Source organism: Mirounga leonina, unplaced genomic scaffold (assembly GCF_011800145.1).
Source record: "Mirounga leonina isolate KUSES-001 unplaced genomic scaffold, KU_Mleo_1.0 Mir_180, whole genome shotgun sequence".
NCBI lineage: Eukaryota > Metazoa > Chordata > Mammalia > Carnivora > Phocidae > Mirounga > Mirounga leonina.
The window spans coordinates 5,323,083-5,348,920 of NW_023270469.1; the positions used below are offsets into that span (position 1 = coordinate 5,323,083).

The 25,838-nt window shown below is 43.9% G+C and overlaps 1 protein-coding gene across 6 annotated transcripts in view; it reads right to left on the reverse strand.

The window, feature by feature from the left end:
• The window catches only part of CDH13 (cadherin 13), a 1,404,901-nt gene that overhangs the window by 482,071 nt on the left and 896,992 nt on the right, over positions 1–25,838 (reverse strand). The window lies entirely within an intron of this gene.

The window sequence follows — 25,838 nt, forward strand, 5'->3', positions numbered from 1 at the left end:
GAGAGAGGGAACACAAGCAGGGGGAGTGGGAGAGGGAGAAGCAGGCTCCCCGCTGAGCAGGGAGCCGGATGCAGGGCTCGATCCCACGACCCTGGGACCATGACCTGAGCTGAAGGCAGACGCTTAACGACTGAGCCACGCAGGCACCTCTAAAAAGGATTTTATTTATTTATTTGCGGGAGTGAGGGAGGGAGAGTGCCAGCACATGCGCGAGTGGGGGGAGGGGCAGAGGGCGAGGGAGAGAGAATATTTTTTATTTTATTTATTTATTTGAGAGAGAGAGAGCGAGAGAACGCAAGCGGGGGGAGGGGGGCAGGGAGGGGCAGAGGGAGAGGGAGAAGCAGGCTCCCCGCCGAGCAGGGAGCCCGACACGGGGCTCGATCCCAGGACCCTGGGACCATGACCTGAGCCGAAGGCAGACGCTTAACGACTGAGCCACCCAGGCGCCCTGCTCAGGAAGCATCTTACACACACTTACACACCTAAAAAACCCTCCCACCAGTGCTGGTGGTGTTAGGGGACATTATCATTTGTACTTCATGGATGAAGCCACGGTCAGAGCTGCTAAAGAGATGAAGACGGGATTCAGAACCCACCTCCTGTTTCTATAGGGACATTGCTATGCAACGTTGACACTTCTGAATTTAAGATAATTCCCTACAGGTTGTCAGCCTTGCTTTGACATTTGAAGAGAATTCAGGTGATAAGATGCAGGAAGATGGTTCTGGCAGAGGGAACAGCACAGACACAGGCAGTGGGCCCGCGAGGGGGAGCCTACACGACTCCAGAAACGGGGAGTCATTAGCATGGTTTGAGGGAGGTTGAGGGGTAATTAAGAGACAAACTATGTTTGTTGTTTTTTTTTAATAGTGTTTGAAGATTCCCAGCTAAAGAGAGAACCATTATTTGCGTGAAGTGGTTCTTGAGTTTGTCCAAGGATTCGTGTATATTTAATGTCACTTTATCATCAATATGTGAACATGAATTCGATGGTAACAATTTTTTTTCCCCCGCCCCCACCCATGGTAACAATTTAAAGGTCACCTGACCACAGTAGATATTCAGGACAGACAGCAAAATGAAAGCTGATACTGATCCAGCTGTAACCAATTTACAAATGACCAGGCACCTATTGGAACACTGTCACCCGTGCCTGAGGGTTTTGGGGGACAGGACAGGAAATGCGCCTTCTGGTGGGATCAGTCTCCCCCAGACCCCATTGCTGTGGTGGCCATGCCTGCAATTCCGATGTCTGCCACCAGGTGGCAGTGGAGCCTAAGGCAGCATGACCCTCATGCCCAGGTTCCTCTGCTGTGACCAGTTGACAGACCTGACACAGTTCCATAGAGCAGTGTTGTTGTTGTTGTTTTTTCTGATTTAAAATTTTACTTAAATACATTGAGGGTTTTGATTAAACACCAATTATCTCTGCATTTTTAAGATTAACATAAAATATCATCTAAAGCAAGACTAAAAATAAGGCATGTGGTATCTTCTGATGAAAAGAGTTTTTTGGGCGCCTGGGTGGCTCAGTCGTTAAGCGTCTGCCTTCGGCTCAGGTCATGATCCTGGGGTCCTGGGATCGAGCCCCGCATCGGGCTCCGTGCTCCGCGGGAAGCCTGCTTCTCCCTCTCCCACTCCCCCTGCTTGTGTTCCTGCTCTAGCTATCTCTCTGTCAGATAAATAAATAAAATCTTTAAAAAAAAAAAGAAAAGAGTTTTTTAATCACTGCTTGACTTGATTTAATCCAACTGACATTCTCCCCATGACCCACTCCCTCCTGCTGGGGAGCTCCGCGGGGTCAACAGCCTCAGCATACTGGGATCACCCCGGGATCCCAGTGCCTGGCATACGGCCGGAACCAGTTCCAATATCTATTTACTTTAGGACACCACTGTTCAGACAAGCATAGGCTCTCATCCTAGCTTGGCCAGTGGGCAGCTCTGGAACCTGGGACGTGGTTCTTTGCCTACTTAGCTCTCCATTTCCTCATCTGTAAAAATGAGGAAAACACCGCTCACGTCCCAGGGTTGCTGAGGGTTTAATGAGATAGTGTGTACAAAGTGCACTTCTTGGCTCACAGAAGGTACCCAATGAATTGTAGCTAACGATCACCATACTGAGAGTAATAATCACAGCAAAATCACACCGACACCCCTTCATTGTCATTGGGTAAGACGGAGACTTCCAGGCATAAAAAGAGCATGTTAACCATAGTATTAAAGAAGAATCCCTTTCTTTTTATTTATTTATTTATTTATTTATTTATTTATTTATTTATTTAGGAGAGATAGAATGAGAGAGAGAGAGCACGAGAGGGAAGAGGGTCAGAGGGAGAAGCAGACCCCCTGCTGAGCAGGGAGCCCGATGCGGGACTCGATCCCAGGACTTGAGGATCATGACCTGAGCCGAAGGCAGTCGCTTAACCAACTGAGCCACCCAGGCGCCCAAAAAAGAATCCATTTCTAAGAGAACAAATTTCCTTTCAAAACACAAGACTTACAAACATCTCTGGTTTGAGACGAGAAGTGCTCTGGAAACAGGCTTACTGTGGGAAGGGGCCACTGATCAAAATCTGCCTTCTTTGTCACCTCCCTGTTTACTCTCCCTTCCTCCCCCCTTTTACCACTTCAATGTGGATTAAAACCTCTTCCTCTTGCTCCCCTGAGCACACTTAAGGTAGGCAGGTCCTATCCAAAGGCCGTATTAAGTCAGGACACAGTGTGACGGGAAATGAACATGGGCAATCTACACGAGCTGTGGTGCTGCCAGGAGTGGACTTCTGACCCCATCTGTGTACCGGACAAAGCTCACTGGTGAAGCCCTGCCAGGGGAGGTCTTCTGTGCTCTGATCTCCTTTCTGGACACTGCCCTGCTCAGAAAGGGCTGGGAGTACAGCCTTCCAGACTTTCTAGAAGGCACACAGTCAGAGATGGTCCTGAAGGCCCTCTTAGGGCAAATATGGCCACCCTCCCATTTCTGTTTGGCCCTTAGCACTGAGTTCTGGACCCAGAAATCCCCCCAGAGCCACCTTTCCTCCTGCCATCAAGGTCAGTTCTGGGTCATTTCCTTGCTCTCAGACAGCTTGAGCCACCTGACCCCACAGAAGCAGGGTCTTGGCTGCTGGATTTAAATGACTTCTTTGCAGAGAAGAAGGAAGTCCTGCTGTGATCACCTCTGCTTTGTGCTGCATGACTGACTCCCCTCTCTCTCAATATTTCTGTTTTTAAAGGCTTGGCTTTTGACAGATCTACTGAATCTGCCTCCCGGTCCTCAGAACCATGTCCACTTTGAAGGAGCGCCCACAGCCACACCAAGTATGGCACCCCAGACTAATGAGCATTATGGGGCCACCAGCCCAGGGACGTGTCTCAAGATGTGGTTCCCTGGACCAGCATGGGCATCACCTTGTTAGAAATGCAAATTCCCAGGCCTCACCCAGAGCTCCCGAATCAGGAACCCTGGGGATGGGGCTCGGTGACTTGGGCTTTGACAAGTGCCCTGATAATTGCGACGTACGCCACAGTTTGAGGACTACTGATTTAGACAGATTTCAGCACCATCCATACCCACATTATGCTGACAAAAGGCTGGGTCTGTTTGCTACTCCTCTCTAGACCTATTTTAAACATATGACACTATTAGGAACTCTAATTTAAAAACCTATTTTCTAGAATGTCAGTAAAGCAGAGTTGCTACTTCCCCAAGACTGACATCTCCAACTGCGTCCAAACACCCTACGGTTTGGAGAAACCTTGGAGGGGAAAGCATGGGGGTGAGGGTTGCGTTCCAGGGAAAAGCCAGGAGTCCTGGCTCGGTTCAGATTTAGGAATCACCCACCATATCTCCGGCTTCTGGGTCCCCAGCTGGGACTTCAGAGGGACCCCAGCCCACTCCAGCCTCACTGATCTGGGGAGAGAGCAGGTGTGCAATGGCCACAAACCCAAGGAGGCCTTGAGCCACACATCGGAGCTATCGCACGCTAGTCAAGAGGGTTTGCAGACGAGCTTTATTACACTATGCTCCTCTCGGGAAAACTACCCTGTGCTACTCCAGGGCTGTGGCCCCAGGGGGGTAGTCCTTTTGTTGTTGTTTAATGTGATGGGATTTAAGAAATCCAGGGCACTCCTTCTGGTCAGAACAAATCCTGCTGTGAGTCTCTGCTCCTATAGCAGCTGTTAACACCCATTATCCCACATAGCAGGGCTTCACAATTAGCTGGTCTCTCCTATTGGTCTTTGTAATTCAGCACTTCTTTTCACAGTGGGATTTTTTTTTTTTTTTTTTTTTTTTTTTTTGCCTTCCTTACTTATCCTCTGAGTTTGAATGGAAAAAACAAAAAACAAAAGACATAGCTAATGATGAGAGAGAAAGAACTCTGGCCCTGGGTGCCAACAGCCTTAAAGGCATGTGAATAGCACACAGGCATCTTGCTACATACCTGGGTAAAGTGACTTCCCAGGTAGCCATGGGGCGGCCAACATACCAGCTATTGGGGAGGCACGGCCCCGCTGGGACCAGAGTCCTCTGCACCCATGGAGGGACAAGAAATACTGAGGCAGGGATTGCTTGATCTGAATTGCAGAGGACGGTCCTGCTGCATATTTCTTAGACTAGCACATTATGGGCAAACCAAGGCCCTCCTCTGAATCCCCTAAGTCCTGTTCCCACCTGTCTTCTGGTTGTGTATAGTTTTAAGGGATTCTTCCATGAATTTATACACATACGCACTCATAGAACATACAGCAGTTTTGAATGTTTTTACATGAGTAGGATCATTCTGTATAAATTTTTCTACAATTTTTTTTTTCTATTCAATGTGGCTGGGATACATTAAAAAAGTTTACATATAAACTTTTTGGGGGAATAATTTTACATTTACAGAAATGTTGCAAAGGTAGTACAGATTTCCCATTTACCTTTCATCTAATTTCCCCAAATGTTAACATCTTACATACCGTGCTCACAACTGCATGAAACATGACTATGAACTAACCAAGATGTAGATTTTATGTATTCAAGTTTCTCTAGATTTCCCACTTCTTTTTTCTGATCCAAAATCCAGTCCAGGACCCCACATGGCCTTTAGTCAATGTGGTTTTTAATTGTTCATTCTGGTGTCTCTGTGTGGTTCAGAATTTTCCCTCATTGTACTGACACTGGTTTTCCCCCCATGGAAGATGTATTCCATATATAAACATGACACAGTCATCTAGCTTTGTATACCATGTTTGCTGAAGAGTTCTGGCCCTGACTTCTTGTGTGTATACTTGAACTCAGATCTCCACTAGAGACTTTTGCCTGTTTTGTTCTAAGGGCCTAGAATGGTACACAGTGCAATAAATATTTGCATACCGAGTAAGTAAATCGATGTGATAATCACCTCCTCACTGGCCTGCAAGGTTCTGATTTCTTTTTCCTCATCTCCTGTTCTAATTGCAACCAGAATGGCCATTCTAGAATAGAAACACAAATCTCACCATGACAGTTCCCAGGCTAGAATTCATGATGGTTCTGTACTGCTCCCAGGGTCAATTCTCAGGGGCCCTCCTGATGGGTCTGCACCTGATTCTACAATTCTAACTTTGGCCACAACCAACCACAGACCTTTTGAACTTTGTTCACTTTCTTTGGACCTAGGGCAGCTGGACTTCTGTCCCCCAGCCTGTCTGTCCGAGACCCCTCCTCCTCTTTCTGGACTCAGCACCAGGATTGCCCACTTACTGAAGCTTCTCTTGAGCTCCTCCGCCCTGCTCCATGAGGAATGAACCTCATCCTCGGAGCTTAGCCCTGCTCACCAGCGAGGTCTATTAGAGCAGAGAGAGCAGATGGCCTCTTTGTTGTTGGTGGTGATTATCCCTTGGGCTATTTATTTCTTATTCTCTTTAAAATTTCCTGGGTCTGGGGGCCGCTGGGTGGCTCAGTCGTTAAGCGTCTGCCTTCGGCTCAGGTCATGATCCCAGAGTCCTGGGATCGAGCCCCACATCGGGCTCTCTGCTCGGCGGGAAGCCTGCTTCTCCCTCTCCCACTCCCCCTGCTGTGTTCCCTCTCTAGCTGTGTCTCTGTCAAATAAATAAATAAAATCCTTAAAATAAAATAAAATAAAATAAAATAAAATAAAATAAAATAAAATAAAATAGAATAAAATAAAATAAAATAAAATTTCCTGGGTCTGGAACACAGAAGATACTTGATGAAAGCTTTGAGTAAAGAAGTATGACTTTATTTGCAGGTTTTTATATGATCACAAAATGCTCATAAACCCAAACTCACATTTTAAAAATAAGGTCTTTTGTCCTAACCTTTAAAAAAAATTGTGCAACATCAAAACCTTTTCATTTCTCTTTTTACCTGTGCAACATCAAAACCTTTTCATTTCTCTTTTTACAAATCCCTAAAGTTAACTTCCTAGGCAGTGGTAATACCTAGGAGTCAGGAAGGGACTTAGATTAGAGCCCTCCCCGTCCTAATAATCTGCAAAGGTCCCCTTGTGTGGAGACCCCTTGTCTAAGGAGACATTGTGCTTGACGGCAAAGAAGTTCCAAGACAAATACCCTGGAACTTCTTCCCAGTCACAGCCAACTAAAGTGATGCCTCTAATTCTTCTCTATTTAGAAAATCAGGAGACATTTCTTTTCAAAAGATAGAAGACTATATGCACGCGTGTGTGTGTGCATGCACACGCACAAACACACACACAATATGATCAAAAGGATGAACAACTGAAAAATAATTCACTCCCTCCCCCGCAAATCACCAAAGGGATTAAGTCACATGTGAACAGTACAGCTCTTTGGAGGATGGAGGTTGGGGTATATTTTTCCTTCACCCTTAGAATATTTTTGGTAATCACTTTTTTAAATACGTACGAGGAATTACTAGAGCTTGACGTACATGCTAATTTTGAAGATGTCGTCTCTTCCATGTTAAATAGGAAAAAAAAACCCCACTTACTGCCTTCTATAGTTACTAGAAGGCATTTGTTTTAACATTAGATTGGTTCCCTAAGGTGATCTGTAAGCACTAATTAATTCCCAGCTGTGGTTTGGTCCTTGACATGCCTTTGAACTTGGCTGTTCAGCGGTCTGGGCAGCTGTTAGATCCATGCCCTTTCCTCCTGCTCGTGCTGCTCAACTACTTTCAGCCACTAGGTCATAAATTAAGGAGGAGAACTAGGGAAAACCCAGGGCCGAGAGTCCCAATCTCCTGGTGCAGAAACACTGAACCAACACCCTGTCAATCCACCAAAGGTGGATGATAGGCACAGACCCACCATAGACTCTTGTGGTTCTCATCCTAGCTAGGGCTGGCTGTGTCCACCATCATGTTCGAAGGATTCCCATTGTGCCATGGAGGTCACTAAGGTTAAGGGCAAGGTGGTGTCCTTGGGAAGGAAGACAAGATGAGGGGATGTCTGAATCCACTATCCTTACTCTTCATCTCTTAGCACTATCATCACACCAGCTTTGTTTCTCTTCTTTTATAACAAAGACATTTAAGATTATGCCTAAGTACGGCTTATGCTGAGTTCCATAGCATTTAGTGTTAATTTGTGGACAATTTTGTGGCATTATTTTCTGGTAGTTTATACTTTTGGGCTATTTTCTCTAGGCTGTAGAATTTTTTAATGAGACTATTTCTTAATTTATAAGTATTTACAGTATTTTAATTATTTATTTCCAACTTATATAATAATGTGGCTTATGAAATTTCTACTTCTGAGGTTTTAAAAAAATTTTATCAGTGGCCTCGTGTGATATCATCTTTACTAAATGATCCAATGACACATGGAAAGGGTGAGTATTCTGTAGCATTATTCATGAGAGCCGAGATGTGGAAGCAACGCAAGTGTCCAACAAAGGATGAATGGATAAACCAAAGGTGGCATATCCATAAAACGGATTATTACTCCGTCTTAAAAAAGAAGGGAATTCTGACACATGCTACAATATGGAAGAAACTTGAGGACACTATGCTAAGTGAAATAAACCAGTCACAAAGAGACAACTGTTGTATGACTCCGCATATCTAAATTTGTCATTGGCAGAGTGCTGTTCTCACCGCAAGAACACAGTTTATGTTTGTTAATAATATATACCAAACTTATAGCACCATTCACTTAGCCTCATGGTTAGTTTCTCTCTCATGACTTTAGAAAAGGTGTTTCCTTCCTCTAACACACAGTCTCCCTCCACCTCCTTTTCTTCCACTCAAAGCATTTATTGACCATTTATGAGTCCCAGAGTCCTTGCCATCCCCAGGGGCTCACACTTCTATGCATTCCCTGAAGTCTAGACTATGCAACATCACACATGTGCTGGAAGATGCTACAGCAGATCAGAGAAAGAGGGTCATTTTTGGATTATTCAGTCATTATGCTTTTCTTGTCGGGACCCAAAGTCCATTCATTGGCCATCAGTATCACACTTTTTCGTACTTTATTGTCCAAGAGAATGAGCTAAACATTTTCTTTGACCTTAACTCTTGTTGTTCTACTGAAAATCAAGATGGTCCCTGAAATCTCTGGTAAAAACTCTAGATCTTTTATACCTGCAGTCTATTCTATTTATGGATGACTTATGATAGTAGGGAGTAGTCACTGAGGCTGTGCTTTTCTGGCTCCTCTCCTTCTGGGCACACAGTAGGACTGTATTTCCCCAGCCACTTGAAGTTGATTGTGGTCATATGACTTGTTTTGGCCAATGAAGTGTGAGTGAAAGTGACATGTGTCACTTCAGCTATTTCTGAGCAAAAGCTCTAAGAGCTGTGGTGTGCTTATCCATGTTCTTTTCTGCCTTCTCCATGTGACCAGCAATTTTCCAAATAGTGGTGACTTCATCCACCTAGATCCCAAGGAAAGAATGATGGTGAGGAGGAGCAGAGCCTCCACCTAACCCTCAATGGACATAGAGCTTAATTAAACCTCTGTTAGTTTGATCAACTGAAATTTGAGATTGCTTATCACTACAGCAGAGCCTAACCTATCCCGATTAATGTGTTTAGGAGAACAGGGTTGGAAGATAGGTAAAGAGGTGTCTGCATCCCAGCTCAGAGCTCATGAGCAATGGGGACTTTTGTAAGCAATATGGCCTCTCTTAGCCCCACTCCCATCCTCTGCAAAATGGGGGAAATAATGCCCATCCTAAAAGAAATATGGTGAGTAAATGATCTGGGAGATATGCAACGCTTAAAATACATAAAATGTTCAATAATGCAATTGTTCTTTTTATAACTATTAAATGATGATAATGATGATGAGGAGGAGGAGGAGGACAATGACAGAGCTACTTTTTATTGAACATGAACTCTTTGCCACACTTATTCTAAACATTTTACATACAATAGTTCTATTTAATCCTTACAGCAGCTCTATGGAATAGGTACTGATATTAATCTTTACTTTACAGAGGAATAAACCGAGTCCCACACACCTTGGCAAAGTCAGCTGGGAAACAACTTTGGATTTGAATCCAAGTATCCAGAGCCCATGGTTTTAAGCCAGACTCCATATGGCCAACTAATCAATGTATGCTGGGTTGAGTGGAAACAGCCCAGAAGTAGAATCAACAAAGCTTCAGAGCCTGGCGCTGTTGACAGTGCTCCAGTCTGGCCTCCTGGTGACATGTCCACCCCATGAAGGCTGAGAGCAGAGATGTTCATCTCAGGCCTTATGCCAGTGGCAGAGCCAAGATGAGGGACTTTCAAGTCTCCATTTTCAGATTTATATGTATCCAGTGGGTCACCCATTCTCCCCATACATAAAATTCCTGGCAGGAATATCTTTACCTTCTCACACCCTCTTAGCTTTGTCATAGTAATGGCATAATTTGGAGGTTTCTGCATGCATTCTGCCATCTAAAAGGATAATAAATTAATCATGCCCTGGGGCACTGTTGAAATATACACACTTAATCTCTTAACAACTTTCCTTCCTCGCCATTGCTCTGCTCCTCTCCCTTCAATCAGTTCAGAGTTTTACAGTTCCCAAAGAAATATCAAACCAAATATTTATGCACTCATCTGAATCACAGTTCAGAGAAAGCAATGTAACAAAATCAGCATTCTGAACCTGGAGCTATTCCCATTTGGAAGTAATAAACACGAACAATTTGAACAATTTCCCCCTGGAAGTGCATGTTGGCTGCCATTTTGCTAAGAGTTTCAACACTTATTCTTATAATTCAGGACAAATTTTAATGTTAAGTCTGATGCTTGGAAACACAAGCAGTGTCAAACATAAATCAAGTTTCAATCATTTTCAACTTAAAGCCTGATACTCTATTCTGCCTTGCATGTACCTTGGTTCGAAGGCTTCAAAGTTCCTCATTTCCTGAAGCAGCTACTATCTCTCACAATCGGGTCATACATGATTAAAATCTTTCAAAAGCCCTCATGCCAGCACTTTCAGAGAAAACTCAGGCTCCTTTAGTCATGCATTCAACACTCTTTACAACCCACCCCCTGCCTCTGTTTTAAGCCTCATCTGTTGCTATGTTTACACACATCCTCCCATCCTGTTTTGCTGCCATTTCCCCCAAAGTGCCTTGATTGGGTCCACCCCTGTTTCAGCCCTGGGGTTACCCTCTCCTGAACCATAGGCTCCTAGCCAAAACCTGAGCCTGGCCAATCAGATCATCTCTTTGGGAAGCCTAGTATTGGGACAGGGTGAGACTGAGTCAGTTAGTTAAGTAAGGGCTACGGACTCTGAAAGTCTTATCAGTGTAAAAGCCTAATGTACCATTTTGGGGAGACCCTTTCAGGCCATAAGTGTGGATCTTGACAAAGAAAATAGTCTACTTGGAAAACAGAAAGAGAGAGAGCAATGAATACTTGTGTGTATACGAGGCCCTGTAGATGGTGAATTATCCTCTCCAGTATTAATTAATCTTATGCCTCACACTTGGCCTTTAAATTATACTTTTCTACCAAAATATCACAGTCCCTCTTCCCAATGGTGTCTGGTAAATGGCTTTAATTCACCAGGATATTACCAGGTATATATCTGTATAGCTCATTCCTTCACTGTTCCTCAGTTCTCGAATTACATTCATCTATTCAGCGAGGACTTCCATGCCCACCTTATTAAAAAAAAAAAAAAATAGTGGCTTTCCTTCCAACATCATTCTCTATGTCCATTGCCCTGTTTTGTTTTTCTTCACAGAACCCATCATCACCTGACATAGGTATCCGTTTATTATCTCTATTTACCATTAACATACATGCTTCATGTTATCAGGGACTTTTGTTTTGTTCATGGCTGTGAACAGTGCATGGTGCACAGGAGACAATTAACTATTTTGTAATAAATAAAGAGGCTATATAAAGAGAAGCTGAAATGAGAGGCTATATTGTCAGAAATGAAAGGAAATAAATGCATAAATCAATGAGCTTGCACAGCTATCTTGATTTAAAAATGGCTTATCAACTTCTGGTAAGGACCAGCTTTGCTTCTTGGGCTTGAGTTATGAGAGATACTCTGGTATCCTCCCAAGATAGTAATTTCGAGGGCCCTGCCTAATTAAATGATCCCAACGAAACACATATTTTTAAGAGTAGAGCGGTGTTCTCCCTGAAATTAACAGGCAGCTGGAGGCAATGGGGTCAACTTGGGTAAACATCTTTCTAAAATACGGTTTTTCTAAGGGAAGCCCAACAAGAGAGGATCATACAAACTATAAGTAAATACTTTGGCGAAGGGTTGCAAAAGATGCACAATAAATGGAAGGCTCTTGGTGGGGTTCGTATGGGTTTCAGATTCCTCTCAAGATAGGATAACTAATCCTTTAAAACAGCCATGGGTAAACACAATTGCCCATTAACTGCCTTGTGGTCGATTACTCCAGAACAGATCATGTTGTGTGGTGCGTTTTCTCCCAGGGATATGGGGATGGGTAGAGGCTACATGAGGTAGGGACCCTGAAGGAAAGCATGTATTTGAGGGAGAAGCAAGGTGGTCTGTTCTTTTTTTTTTTTTTTTTTAAGATTTATTTATTTGAGAGAGAGAGAGCATGCAAGTGTGTGAGTGGGGGGAGGAGCAGAGGGAGAGGGAGAGAGAGAGAATCCTAAGCAGGCTCCATGGTCAGTGTGGAGCCCAATGCGGGGCTCGATTCCAGGACCCTGAGATCATTATCTGAGCCAAAATCAGGAGTCAGACGCTTGACCGACTGAGCCACTCAGGTACCCCAAGGTGGTCTGTTCTATATAAGATTAACACAGTGAGACCCCTTAAATGATTAGAAATGTAGAAAGGGGGGCAGGAGGCATAGTTCTGGGCATCACCTAAAGACCTACAGAAGAGGAGATTGGCTTAGTTTTGCTGTTTCAGGAAAGTCAATCAACATAAGTTACTGAACAGACAGATTTCAGCCTAAAAGAAGGGAAACATTCTAAGGTTGGAGAGTACTAGCTGATGGCATCAGCTGCCACTGTCGTGTCCAGGCTCTCCCCACCCTCTGGTACAGGTGCTGTACAGGTGACCAGTATCAGAAAGACTCTGAGGTTGTTTCTCACTCCTTGCTGCTATGGTCCCTTGAGTCTGAAGCTTGGAGCAGTCCCGAACACGTGTGGATCAGCACTGCATGAAGCCAGCAAGGAATGAGACACCATCCAGGGATCTCTGTTAAACCCAACTCAGCCACTCTTGACCCATTGCGGGGCAAGGATTCTCTTCCATTCCCCGGACTTCATATCTCTGGGTACTAAGCAATATCTACCACTCCTGCCTCGGCGTTGCAGTGGTTTAGAAAATGGTTTGAGGTCAGCTTATACTCTGGCTCTAATTTGTCCTTGGGTTTGACGTTGAGTGAACCTTTCACCCCTCTGAACATCAGTTCCTTCTTCATCTCAATGAGGATGAGAGATCCGAGCTCCCGAGGTCCTGGTGAGCACAGGGTACTGTGGCTGGCACCCCGTGGGCACTCAACAAATACTAACAATTACATCTGAGTGTGTCTAAACACAGCAACATGTCAATATGAGGAAGAGTAATTTTATAATTAAGAGGATTTTTTTAAATCTTCAAGTTGCATCCTAGATAATAATTGCTTTCATCAAGGTCTTTATAAATGTCAGGCAACATGCTAAAGCTTTACGTATATTTTGCCAGGTAGTTAGTGTTATTTCTATTGCAGAGGTAGGGAAAGTGAGAGTCAGGAGAGCAAAGTCATTTGTGCAACTGGGTTACACAGCTAGTTCTGGGGGCACAGCCAGACATGGAGACCTCGGAGACCAACTGATTCGATCCAAAGCTTCACATGCTGGTGTGATGCCAACTCCTGGCTGCTCAATTCCTCACAGCTAGACCAGACGCATCCTCAAGGAGCAGGGCTCGGGTTTTCAAGGCTTTCGCTGGATTAAGAAGGGGATAGCTGGGTCTTCTTCACAGGGCTCCTGTTGAGCACACAAGCATGCTCAGACCCCAAGCCTGCATGGCACAGTGGGTGCTCACTATTACAGGGCCCAGGGCCCCAGCCCATATGTGCAGATATACATGCTATGCAGTGGAAATGCATGCACAGTCCTGGAGCTTTCTGACTCGAAGCCAAACAAATTTACGCAGGCTCATTTGTCAGCTGCCTAAACCCCCTCCCTCCCAGCCTAGCTCATCCCGCCTCCCAAGCTCCTTAGTTGTTATAAGCTTATCACAGAAGTAAATCAAAATGTTCTCAAGAGGAGAAGAAAAGATAAAAGCAAAAAATGCAACATCCCCAAGAGAGGAATATTTTTTATAGTTCCACAACTCTAGCAATTCTGTCTTTAAAAAAAATCCATTATTTAATTTTAGTACCATGGAGGTGCTAGTGATGAATAATGGCTCCTCTTTACCTTCTAGTATTTCTAAAATATTAATACTGGTTGGATACCTCTCTCCTAAGGGGAAGTAGGACTTGAATCTTTTATAGGCACCTGAGCCCTGTTCCCATCCTATGAATTTATTCAATTACTACCAATCATATGCTCTGGGTTCTTCAAATTATGTCTGCACCAAAGGATGGGGGCCACCCAGTGAGGTGGAAAGGGTGAAATAGGTTGCTAAATAATTGCTTTCTCATTATTTTCTTTGTCCAAATCTCTACTCTTTTATTATCCATCAAGACGCACCTCCTGTCTCTACACTGGACTTGGGATGTGAATCACAAAGGGAAGCCACAATGAGACATCCAACTTCTCAGCCTCCAGGGCAGACGTCCATCACGGCTAACAACGGTTCATGCATCATTAGTGGCAAATTGTTGGCATTAAGTTTTGAGTACCAAGTCCCAACTGATTTATTCTTACAGGTCATAATGTTGTATGTCTGTGTGTGTAGTGTGTGTACGTGTGCATGCTCTCCCTTTACACTTGGGGGACAGGAGAAGAAGGAATGAGGAGACGGTTTCAGAATAAACTAGAAATATGACTGTAAGTTGTTGCAGTTGCAATTAAGTTTTTTTTTAGATAAAAAATCAGGTGTACTTTTATCCCCTTTACAAAACTAACATACGTACATTAAGTAAAATCTGGAAAGCAAATCAAAATAAAAGCTAGAAGAACAATGTGCTATATGTTTCAACTGGATGCTGGATGTTATAACTATTTTAAAATATCGATGACTTCCCTTCAGTCTTTTTTTTTAAGATTTATTTATTTATTTTTAGAGAGACAGAGAATGTGAGCAGGGGGAGGGGCAGAGGGAGAGAGAAAGAATCTCCAGCAGACTCCATGCTGAATGTGGAGCCCAATGCGGGGCTCGATCCCAGGACCCTGAGATCATGACCTGAACCAAAATCAAGAGCTGGATGCTTAACTGACCGAGCCACCCATGCTTCTCTCATCTTTTAAGTGCATACCACTGCATAAATATATTTTTAATTTTTTTAATCTTGAGATAATCGTAGATTCACATGCAGTTACAAGAAATTCCTTTTATCCAGTTTCCCCCAATGCCACCATTTTGTAAAACTGTAGTTCAATATCACAGTTGGGATATTGACATTGATGTAATCCATGGATTCTATTCAGATTTCCCCAGTTTTATTTGTACTTATTTGTGTGTGTGTGTATCTAGTTCTATGCAATTTTGTCACATGTGTAGGTTGAAGATACCACCACCATTAAGTTGCTAAACAGTTTGTCATCACAACGACCCCATTGCCATTTTATGACCATACCCTCCTCTCTCCCATATACCACCTTTCCTCCACATCCCTAGATCCTGGCAACCACTCATTTGTTCTCCGTTCCCATAATTTTGTCATTGAGAAAATGTCACATAAATGAAATCATACAGTACGTAACCTTTGGGGTTGGCTTTTTTTCACTCAGCCTAATTCCCTGGAGATTCTTCCAAGTTGTGTCTCAAGAATTCATTCATTTTATTGCTGAGCGAATTCCATGGTATGGATGTTCCAGCTGAAGGCTATCTGAGTAGTTTTCAGTTTCTGGCAATTATGAATAAATCTGCTATGAACATGTATGTGTGTACAGGTTTTTGGGTGGACATAGCTAGCTTTCATTTCTCTGGGATAAATGTCCAGGAGGGCAATTATTGTGTCTTGTGGCAACTGCATGTTTAGTTTTACAAGAAACTGTCAAACTGGTTTCCGGTGTGGTTGTAGTGTTCAGCATTCCCACCAGGCAGCCTCTGAGCAATGCAGTTTCCCACGTCCTCATTGGCATTGACTGTAGTAACTATGCTTTTTTTACCATCTTAATAGATGTGTACTGATAGCTCTTTGTGGTTTTAATTTGCGTTGCCCTCAGGGTAATGAGGTTAAACATCTTTTCATGTGCTCACTTGCCATCCATAGATCCTCTTTGGTGAAATGTCTGTTCATGTCTTTTGCCCATTCCCTAATGAGGTTGAATGGGGATTTTTGCTGCTGAATTTTGAGAGATCTTCAAGTACTGCACATACGAATCCTTTGTCAGATACATGGTTTGTTAGTGTCTCTTCCCAGTTTGTAGTGTGTCTTTTCATCCTTTTAACAAGATTTTTCCCAGATCAAAAATCTGAGTTTTGATAAGGCTCAACTTACCAAATTTTCCTTTTAGGAATCTCACCTTTTGTGTTGAGTCTAAGAACTCTGCCTGGTCTTGAATCCCTCAGAGTTTTCTCCCATGTGTTTCTAAAGGCTTCATGGTTTTACAGGTTACGTTTACATCCACAATGCATTTTGAGTTAACTTTTGTATAAGGCGTGAGGTTCAAGTTCAGGTTCATTTTTGTTTATGGAAGTACAAGTGCTCCAGCCCTATCTGCAGGAGGACCTAACCCTCCTCCATGGAATCGCTTTTCTGTCTCTCTCTGAAGAATCAGTGGAACATATTTGTGTGGATCTATTCCTCGGTTTTTTATTCTCTTCCACTGATCTACGGGTCTTCCTCTACTGTATCACACTGTCTTGACTACTACAGCTATATGCTCTTTACAGAAGGCAGAGTGATTCTTCCCCCTTAATAATTCCTTCAAGATTGTTAAGCTATCCTGGGGCCTGTGTCTTTCCATATAAAATTTAGAATAAGCTCATCTATGCCTACAGAAAACCTTGCAGGGATTTTGATAAGAGTTGCCTTAAAGCATCTATCTATCCATCTGTCTACACATATTCACATATATCGTTTTCCTTATTATCACTAGCTCCTTTTTAATGGCCACCCAATATTTTAAAACAGATATTCCATCATTTATCCACCTCAATAATAATGGATGTTTGACTCTTTTCAATGAGGAATACTGTGAAGAAAGCTACCAACTCCATCCTGCAAAAACAGAATATCCTCTGCAATTTGGATTATTTCTTTAAGACCCCCAAAGGTGGGGTTACTCAAACAAAGAGGAAGAACATTCTTACAGTTATTTCTATTTGGATATTCCTTCGCATGTTTTTACCCATAAAGGAAAACTATTATCATTAGCTTTAAAATTTCATTTTGTTATGGGTTTGAAAATCATAGGGGGAGAGATGGTCATCAATGAAGAAAAGGCAGATTGTGGGGACAGTGAGTAACATAGCAACCATGCCTCCTGAAATCATAATGACCGCAATTCCCACCTGGCCAGCTCTGGCCCGACTCCCCCCTAAAGTGTCACCACATACATGATCTTGGGTCATCCTCCCAACTAACCTGTGAAGGCAGGTAAGTAAAATCAATTCCTATTTCATCTACTTTAGGATAGCTATTTGCTACTAAAACATTCTTTTTTTTTTTTTAAACTCTCTTTTCATCCTAAAGAAAAAAGATTTAGTTAAATCATCTTCTTTTCACCCAAGAAAAGGAGAGGGACAAACTGACCAGCTCAGTCTATCCCTTTATTGTTTGGCCATGAACATGTTATAGGAGATGGTCCTGAATGGGAGGTGAGCAATACATGCTCAGCGGAACGATCAATGACAGTTTGGGAGGGCTGACACAGTTCCATTTTTGTTTCTATCCTTCCTAACTGGGTGGTCTCCTTTTTCTCTAATGGAAGTAGAGGATCCATGGAGAGATAGGAAAACAATCTGGTTTTCCTTTCTACACAGTCATTTTGCTCTTAAAACTATGCTGGATCTTCACTGCTAACAGCAAGTGTGGTCATCCTCGAATTGTGAGTCCTAAAAGCCAAAGTTCTTCTGAGGACTCAGGACAGAGGTGACCTCTGTGGCCATGTCGGGGTGCACTTGAATCCTGCAGGGGCTGGAGCCAGAAAAAAGGAAAGCCCAAGGCCTCCTGGGCCATGCCAACATTATGTTATTTAGAAAAAAAAAAAAAAAAACTGATCTAACTGATCTTCACACTGTCAGATGTTGGGATCGGGTATCCTGGAGAATTGTAAGGTGGAGAATCATACAAACTATAAATACTGCAATGCAGAAAAAATATTCCTTGTGTGAATGGCAGTGTTTCTTTTCTTTCTTTTTTTTAGAGGGGGAGGGGCAAAGGGGGAGGGAGAGAGAGAACCTTAAGCAGGCTCCATATCCAGTGCGGGGCCCAATGCGGGGATCAATCACATGGCCCCAAGATCATGACCTGAGGGGTTGGGGGGATGGGTTAGCCTGGTGATGGGTATTAAAGAGGGAACGTATTGAATGGAGCACTGGGTGTTATATGCAAACAATGAATCATGGAACACTACATCAAAAACTAATGATGTATAGTATGGTGATTAACATAATAATAAAAAAAAAAGAACATGACCTGAGCCAAAATCAAGAGTCCGACGCTTAACCAACTGAGCCACCCAAGCACCCCTGAATGGCAGCATTTCTAATGGAAATATTTTATTCTTTTTGATTTTCCCTCCCCATCTTGTGGGGGCAAGGGACAAATCAGAGAGAGATTGATATTAATTGTCTGCTTTGGGACAACTTGCAAGGGGCTTCTCTTGTATTATCATATTATTTTCATAATCTAAAGAGGCATTGCTAGCCCCATTTCACAGAGAAGGAAGTCAAACACTAAACAGCTGGAGTGGATTTTCCAAGAAGAGCAGTCAAGCAAAGCAAGGCTGGTATGATGCTGGGTCAAGTTCTGTTTCTACCACCCCTTAGTGAAGATGCAGAGCAAGACAGAAAAGGAGCCAGTGATTTAAGTTAGAAGCAGATAAAGCAATGAATCAACCAAGTGCCAAAGATAGGAACACTCAAGCTCTCTGTTTTCTTGTTTTTAATTTTTTATTACTTTCAGGGGAAGCTCTCTGTTTTTGAACAACATTCTTGCACAGATGAATGGAATACGGAAATTGTGGGAAAACGTCTCCGGGAGACCCTGCTTGCTTCTACTGGGAATGGAGTCTCATACCCCCAACCTGCAGAGAACCTGGGGCCAGCACCAAAAAAATAGAGCTCTCCTGCCCCAAAGCCGGAGGAAGAGAATATGAACAATCCTTGTCCTGTGTCCATGTGTGGAGTTCAGAGAACACAGTGGGCAACGTAGAGCTGGGGGTTCAAGTTCTCGCTCAGCCATGTAATTACCTGTGTGTCAGAGAACACACGACGAATCTCTCTAACCCTTAGCTCCTTCCACTGTAACATGGGGATAATACCCACGGGGAGGGTCATTTAAATATTAAAATAGAGATAATGTAGGTAAAGAGCTGGCACCTGGGCTGGCTTAACATCTGTTAGCAAGGTAGCTATTATCAAGAACACCCTGCCACCTTCTCTTCAAGCATAACTTCCACATTTCCATGGATGCTGACTCTACTTCAGTTCACAGCAGCACCTGTCCAGGCAGAAACACTTGGCTCACCAAGCGAGCCAGGCAGCTAGGTATGTGCCCTTTGACACCAACATTCCACTTATAACCCCCACGGAAGCCTCCATCTTGGCCAAATATCCCACTAAAAAATACACAGTTTCAATGTTCCTTTAAGCGATGGTTTCTGTGGGTTTGGGGGTGGTGGTAAAGGCACATGCACCATTTAAACTCTGCAGGGAAAGTCAGACCTCCTCTTGGATGTATTGTTTCCTCTGTGTGTCATACAGTTCTCAGCCTATCCACACTTATTGGGCACTAGTCGGGGCAACACTGTACTGGAGTACACAGTTTGGGCCAACTAGAAACGAAGGTCCTCTCAACCTTCCAGAACTCAGCCATGGGGCTGGCTCAGGTGACACACCACACCGATACCCACGCAGTCCCACATTTCCAGCTCCCTGTGAAACACGGCAACACGGAACGGCCAAATCTGAATCCGTGCAATTAATCACAGGAACTCAGCTCCTGCTACTGCCCTCGTTCACATTTCTTCTTTGGGTATGGCTCTGGGGAAATTACTTTTCTCAGAGCATGATGTCCTTTTTATATGGGGAGAGAGTTAGAATCACACAAAGCACCATAAGCAAGATCTCATCTTGTGATAATAGCCAGAAATGTCAAAAAAGCACCGGGATCATTTTGAGCAATTCACCCAAAGGCCACAACTCCAAACAGCTCAAGGAAGAAGACCCTGTACTCCCCCTCTCCCCCATATTCTCTACAGAGATGAACCCACAGCACCGACCCGACGTGTACTCCACACTCAGCAGTTACCTGTTGAACACTGTGAGCACACACGGGTGAAGGAGGAACGCCGTGGACACACAAGACGCCATGCCCGTATTTGCAGTTTCATTTCCAAGGGTTTAGGAGCCCGAGGAAAGGCTCTCACCTGAGCATGTAGCAGGCACTGCGCCAGGTGCTGTGAGTAACTCAACAGCAACTGAGAAGTCAGTGCTGACGGGTGTTGGGCTTGCTGCTTCATGTGCCTTTCCCATCCCTTTTGACCTTCACATTAATCCCATATGCTTTTCTATCTATCTCTTTAAAAAAGATTTATTTGAGAGAGAGAGAGAGAGAGAAAGATCATGTGAGTGTGAGTGGAGGAGGGGAGAGAGAGAGAGGGAGGAAGAGAAGCAGACCCCCTACTGAGCATGGAGCCTGTCTTGGGGCTCAGTCTCATGACCCTGAGATCATGACCTGACCTGAAATCAAGAGTTGGAGGCTTAATCATTCAACTGTGCCACCCAGGCACCCCGCCTTTCTATGTTTTTTTTTGGTCATCAAATAAACTCTATGAAGCAGGTGGCTTTATCATCCCCATTTTACAGAATGGGGACCTGAGTCACAGATCGTTGAAGAATTTTGACCAAGTTCCCCTAAGACTGCATCAGCAGCAGCCTAGATGAAACATGAGCACCTATGATTTATTACAAGATTATGTCCCAGTGGTGCTAAACACTTAAAATGTCTTATCTCATGCGACCCTCCCCAAAACTTTAGGAAGTAGATTCTTACTTTCTCCATATTACATGCAAAAATCCTGAGGCTTAGACAGGATAGCAAATCTTCCCTGAGGATCACTTAAGCTTTTCTGCCCTTTGAACATTTGCTCTGAATCACTACATTCAGCAACCGGATCTATAATTTGCAAAGAGATTAACCAAATAAGAATATTCCTACCCAAACCTGCCCTTTAGGTGACCAAAATGAGTAGACTGAGAAATGGTCAGGGCACTTGTTTGGGCCAGCTTAGTAATTACGTAGTAACAAAGGAGATTCAATCAATTGCTTAGCAATTAGCCATTATGAGAAGATGGGGGGGAAATCCAATTGACTGGTAGAGCAGGAAGCATTTTAAATGTCACCAGAGTGAGAGAAATATTTGCAGATTTGTCTTCATAATGGTTAACTAATTGCAATCTTCAAATTTTATTGCCTTGGAAAAATAATTCATGAGATGGAGTGGTAACACTTGGGGCTATTTCTCCTTTGACTGGGTTAGCATCAAAGGGAGGCATGCAAATCGATCAATTCCTATAATCTAGGAAGACCCCCTCCTAAGGAACAGCCTCCTTGAGGTAAGGTCAGTGTTCTAGTCATCATTTTATCATCTCTATGTATCTGGTACAATGTGGGGACATACGGTAGGTGCTCAAGATGTGCTGGATAAATTGAATTAAAGTTGAACAGAAATGCTGGCATCTGTCCCCCCAACACTGAGTTCCCCTCAAGTGAAATTCTAGAGCTGTGTATGCAGTTATAACTGTAGGGAAGGTTGGTAGCTGTAGATTACCTAGCAGACTACCCAGCCCCTTCTGGTATCAGCCCTCCCACCTGCCCCACGACAGTCAGCTAATGCCACATCAGTGTGCCATGACCCCACCCACAAAAGGATGTGCCTCTGGCCAAACTGAACCTATCTGGCCTTCGATAGCATCATTTATGGGCATTTGCCCAATGTTGGATCAAACATTATTCTCCCCAGGCTTTTCTTCAAGAGCTCGTGGGGGTGGGAGAGGGTTTTCGCCTTTGGTGATGATGCGAGGAGGCGGTTTGTGCTGTTGGGAGAAAGTCTGTACAGAAGGAGAGAATGAGGCCACCATACAAAGGGGGAGCAGAAAGAGTAATTCTTTGAATCTGGGACCCAGCTGGTCTAAAGCCAGGTGCACCCTTGGATTTCCTGGGTATGGGGGTCAAAAAATACCCTTTTGCTCCAGCTATCTGAATGTGCTTCTGTCACACACAACCTCTCAGTCCTGATGAACAGAACCCCTTTCTACCCTACTGTAGTTACTTTTGTTCCAGCTTGTTAGTTTGGGAGCAACCAAAAAAAGAAAGAACCAGAGGTTGAGAAGAGAATTTGGAAGGAGGCTATAGAGGAGGGTTCAAACTTTGAGATAAGACTTGGGGAACTCCCAGGGAAGCTGAGTGCCAAGCAATCCTGCTCAAAAGGAGATATCCTGCAGGAGGGGCTGGAGGTGTGGGCTTGCAGCTCAGTGTCTGGGGTTCCAGAAGGACACAGGAAGCAGGAAACCACAGAGGCCGAAAGTCAGAAAGCGCCCTCAAATTAGGATGGGACGTGCGCACACACACACACACACACACGCATAACACAGGTTTTCATGTCACCTGTCACAAAACAGCAACAACAAAAAAATGACTTAATTTTGTTGAAACAGAGAATTATGTTCTTTTCTAAAGATTCTATCAAGCATAGCTAATGAGAATGGAAAATGTACCATGCTGTATCACTAATGCAAGATGAGTAAATGTCAGCGAGCTTCGATGATGAGATTCCATCCCTAGAGTGGAAGTTAAAAATACAGGTTCACCGGGCGCCTGGGTGGCTCAGTTGGCTAAGCGACTGCCTTCGGCTTAGGTCATGATCCTGGAGTCCCGGGATCGAGTCCCGCATCAGGCTCCCTGCTCGGCGGGGAGTCTGCTTCTCCCTCTCCCGCTCCCCCCTCTTGTGCTCTTTCTCTCTCTCAAATAAATAAATAAAATCTTTAAAAAAAAAAAATACAGGTTCACCAATGGCCTTGATCCAAACTTCCCTGGCCCTCAAGGTCTTGGTCAGTGGTATGCAAACCCACTCTGACAAACAAGGGAAAGAAAAGATGGTAGCATGTCAGGCAGCCAAAGAAGGCACTGTAAACTATAATAATTGCTTGTAAAATTTTATGTTTGGTCATTAATCTTAACCACCTCAATTTCTAAAAAGAAAGATTCATACTCTTTTTAAATAGACAAAATTTGAGTTTATGGGAAATTTAATAATATTCATGCTGATGCAATAAGAAATTCCAAAAGTCTTAAATTTGTTGCAGACTTTGGAATGGAGGCAGCCTGTTGTAGTTGCAAGAGGACAGGACTGAGAGTCAGACCCGTGGCCGGAGCCTGACACAGGCCTGCAAGCAGGTTCCAGAATCTCTCTGAGCTGCAATTTCCTTATCCAGGAGATGGGGGTGGTGCCCTCTTCTTTGCAAAACCACAAGGATAGAAAAGAATGCAGCAAAGTTCACAGAGGCGTGTGGCCTGGCATGCAGGCAGTGGCCCTCCATGAAAGAGCTGTAAACATCCCTCCAGAACATTTTCCAAACATCAAGAATCAGATCATGATCACCTCTCTCCCCTTCTACCAGCGCAGCTCTGGGCTGAGCCCCATCACTTGCAGAACCTGAATGACTGCAATGCCCCCTGGCCCACCCCTTCCCCTCTCCCCACGGTGGTCTACTCTCCGTCCACCAGCCAGAGAGATTCTGTAAAGACACACTGGATCTGAAAACCCTCCTGGGTGTGGTTTTCTCTCTCAGCTAGAATAAAAGCCAGAGTCCTTCTGTGGTCTACAGGGCCTTCCGTGATGGGGCCACACCTCTTCTCCTGTCCCACATCCCCTTGCTCTCTCTTCCAGTCCCCGCCTCAGCTTCCCTGCTGTTTCCAGAACATTCCACACTCCTATCCCAGGCTTTTGCTCCCTTTTGTCCCTCTATCTAGGATGCTTGCTCCTGAGGTAGATGTGGGCTTGCACTTGCCCCATCAGGTGTTATCCCTGAAAATGCTTTAAGACTGCAACCCGCACCCAATCTCTCACCTTTGGTTCTCCATACCCCCTGTCAAGACCTTTCTTAGCCACTGGCATACCATATATTTTATTAACTTTTATTTGTTGACCTCCCTTTGTAGAAAGTAGACTCTAAGAGGGCAGGATTGGTCCGTTCTGCTCACTGCTGTATCCACAAAACCTACAGAAATCTTCATCAGCGCTCAGTGCATTCTTGCTAATTGGAGACATCTGCCACCAAACTCCCCCAGACATGGGAGCTCCCAGCTGGAAATCACTTCTCCTGGGCTGCAGAAACCGTCCCGCTCACCCTGTCAGAGATTTCCCCTGCTGGCACACCCTATAGGCCCCGAGGCTTCAGGCTGAGCTCTCTCTGATCAGGACAGGAGAAGAAGATGGTGGAATCAGAGCATTGGGGTTTGTCCCAAGCCACAGCTTGCTCTCTGAGAAAGGGGTAGTGGGTCCTACTGAAGCTGGCATTTGAAAAAATTCAACAAGAAACATATAAATGCCAGGTTCATGAAAGTGCTGTGGTAATATGAATGGTCTTCTTTCTTCAAATGATTGTTGTAAGGATTAAATAGATACATGCTTATAAAATCATAGGGTACAACTTTTGCTTAAAATCTCCATCTCCCTGTTTATCCTTCTTGTCCTTCACCGGGGCTGCCATCCCTTATGCTCTGGCCCCGTGTTCCCCACCAAACTCGTCCTCCTGGGGTCCCAGACTTCCAAGACAAGTTTTGATTTTCCTAGGTTACAATGAGCCCATCTGACAACTTTAGCCCTAAGAAATTTAATTTCTTGTAACTCTTAATCCAGTGGTTCTCAACCCTGACTATACACTCTGATCTTCTGGAGAGTTGTACAAGACAACAAATGTACAAGACACAGCTCAGAGAATCTGGTGTACTATCATTGGAGTGGGGCTTGGGTGCCAGGATTTTTCTAGAATCTGAGTGATTCTAAGGTGCTGTCAGATTCAGAAGCACTGTTGTTATCCCTTCCAGGAAAGGCAATTAGATGTAAGTGGGGCCTCTTGGAGACAAGTCACCTTAATACAGAACTTTTTCCAAAGGTGAAGAATTGAAGGCATTATGGAGGCAGCTTATTGGCCTTTCTGCTTCATTCAAAACATCCCTAAAATGTGTTTGTCCAGCTACCAATATGCAAAGGCAGTGTGAAGGCAAATGTTGCGTCAACGATAGACACACTGGTGTTGGTGGAGTCCACCTAAATGCCCACAGATCCATGTGAGTCTCTGAAGAGTCTGAGGCCACAATGACCACTCAGAAGAACAGTGGGAAGAGTCAGGCTCTTGCTGAGTGCTCAAGAAAAACCTGGAGGCATATTTCACCCACCTGCCCCATGAATGTACTTGGGACAGCATGCTTATGTGCATGTAATAGACATGCATGAGATCATAAGAAACACACATGTGATTAATATTTTAGTTGGTATATATCTTCTGGATGTACTCTGGGTCTTTTTTTTTTTTAAATCAACTATGACCTGAATCAAGAAAATACACTCTTCAATGTTATTCAACAAAAGACAGAAACAAAACAATGATGACCACAACAAAACACAGAACAGGAGAAGCTAAAACGTGGGAGGGAGATCATGAAGCTGTCCTGAGAAGTCCAACAAATACAAGGCCTTTCAAAATAAGATAATCCAATCTTAAAAGCATTAATTTCATGACTAAATGCTATTTTATTGAAAAAAAAAAAAAAAAGAACGGCTCTAAGGTATAATTTCCTTTCTTCTACAAGACAGTGCAGGAACAAAAGGGAGATGATAATTGGTTTCCAGACATATTCCATGGAGAAGATGGGAGACTCTCAGGGCACACATGGAGGGAGATGGCAGGGGATCAGGGAAAATGTGTCAGATGCATGAATCAGGCCATGAGCGCTAGGGAAAAAGGAGGAACTGGATGTTCTGAGCTGTTGCCATTTATGATTCTGTTCCTGGTAATTAAACCAAACAACTGTGCCTGCTTATTTTATTGATTATTCTTGTTCTTGTTATGATAACCTGCAAAACATTTC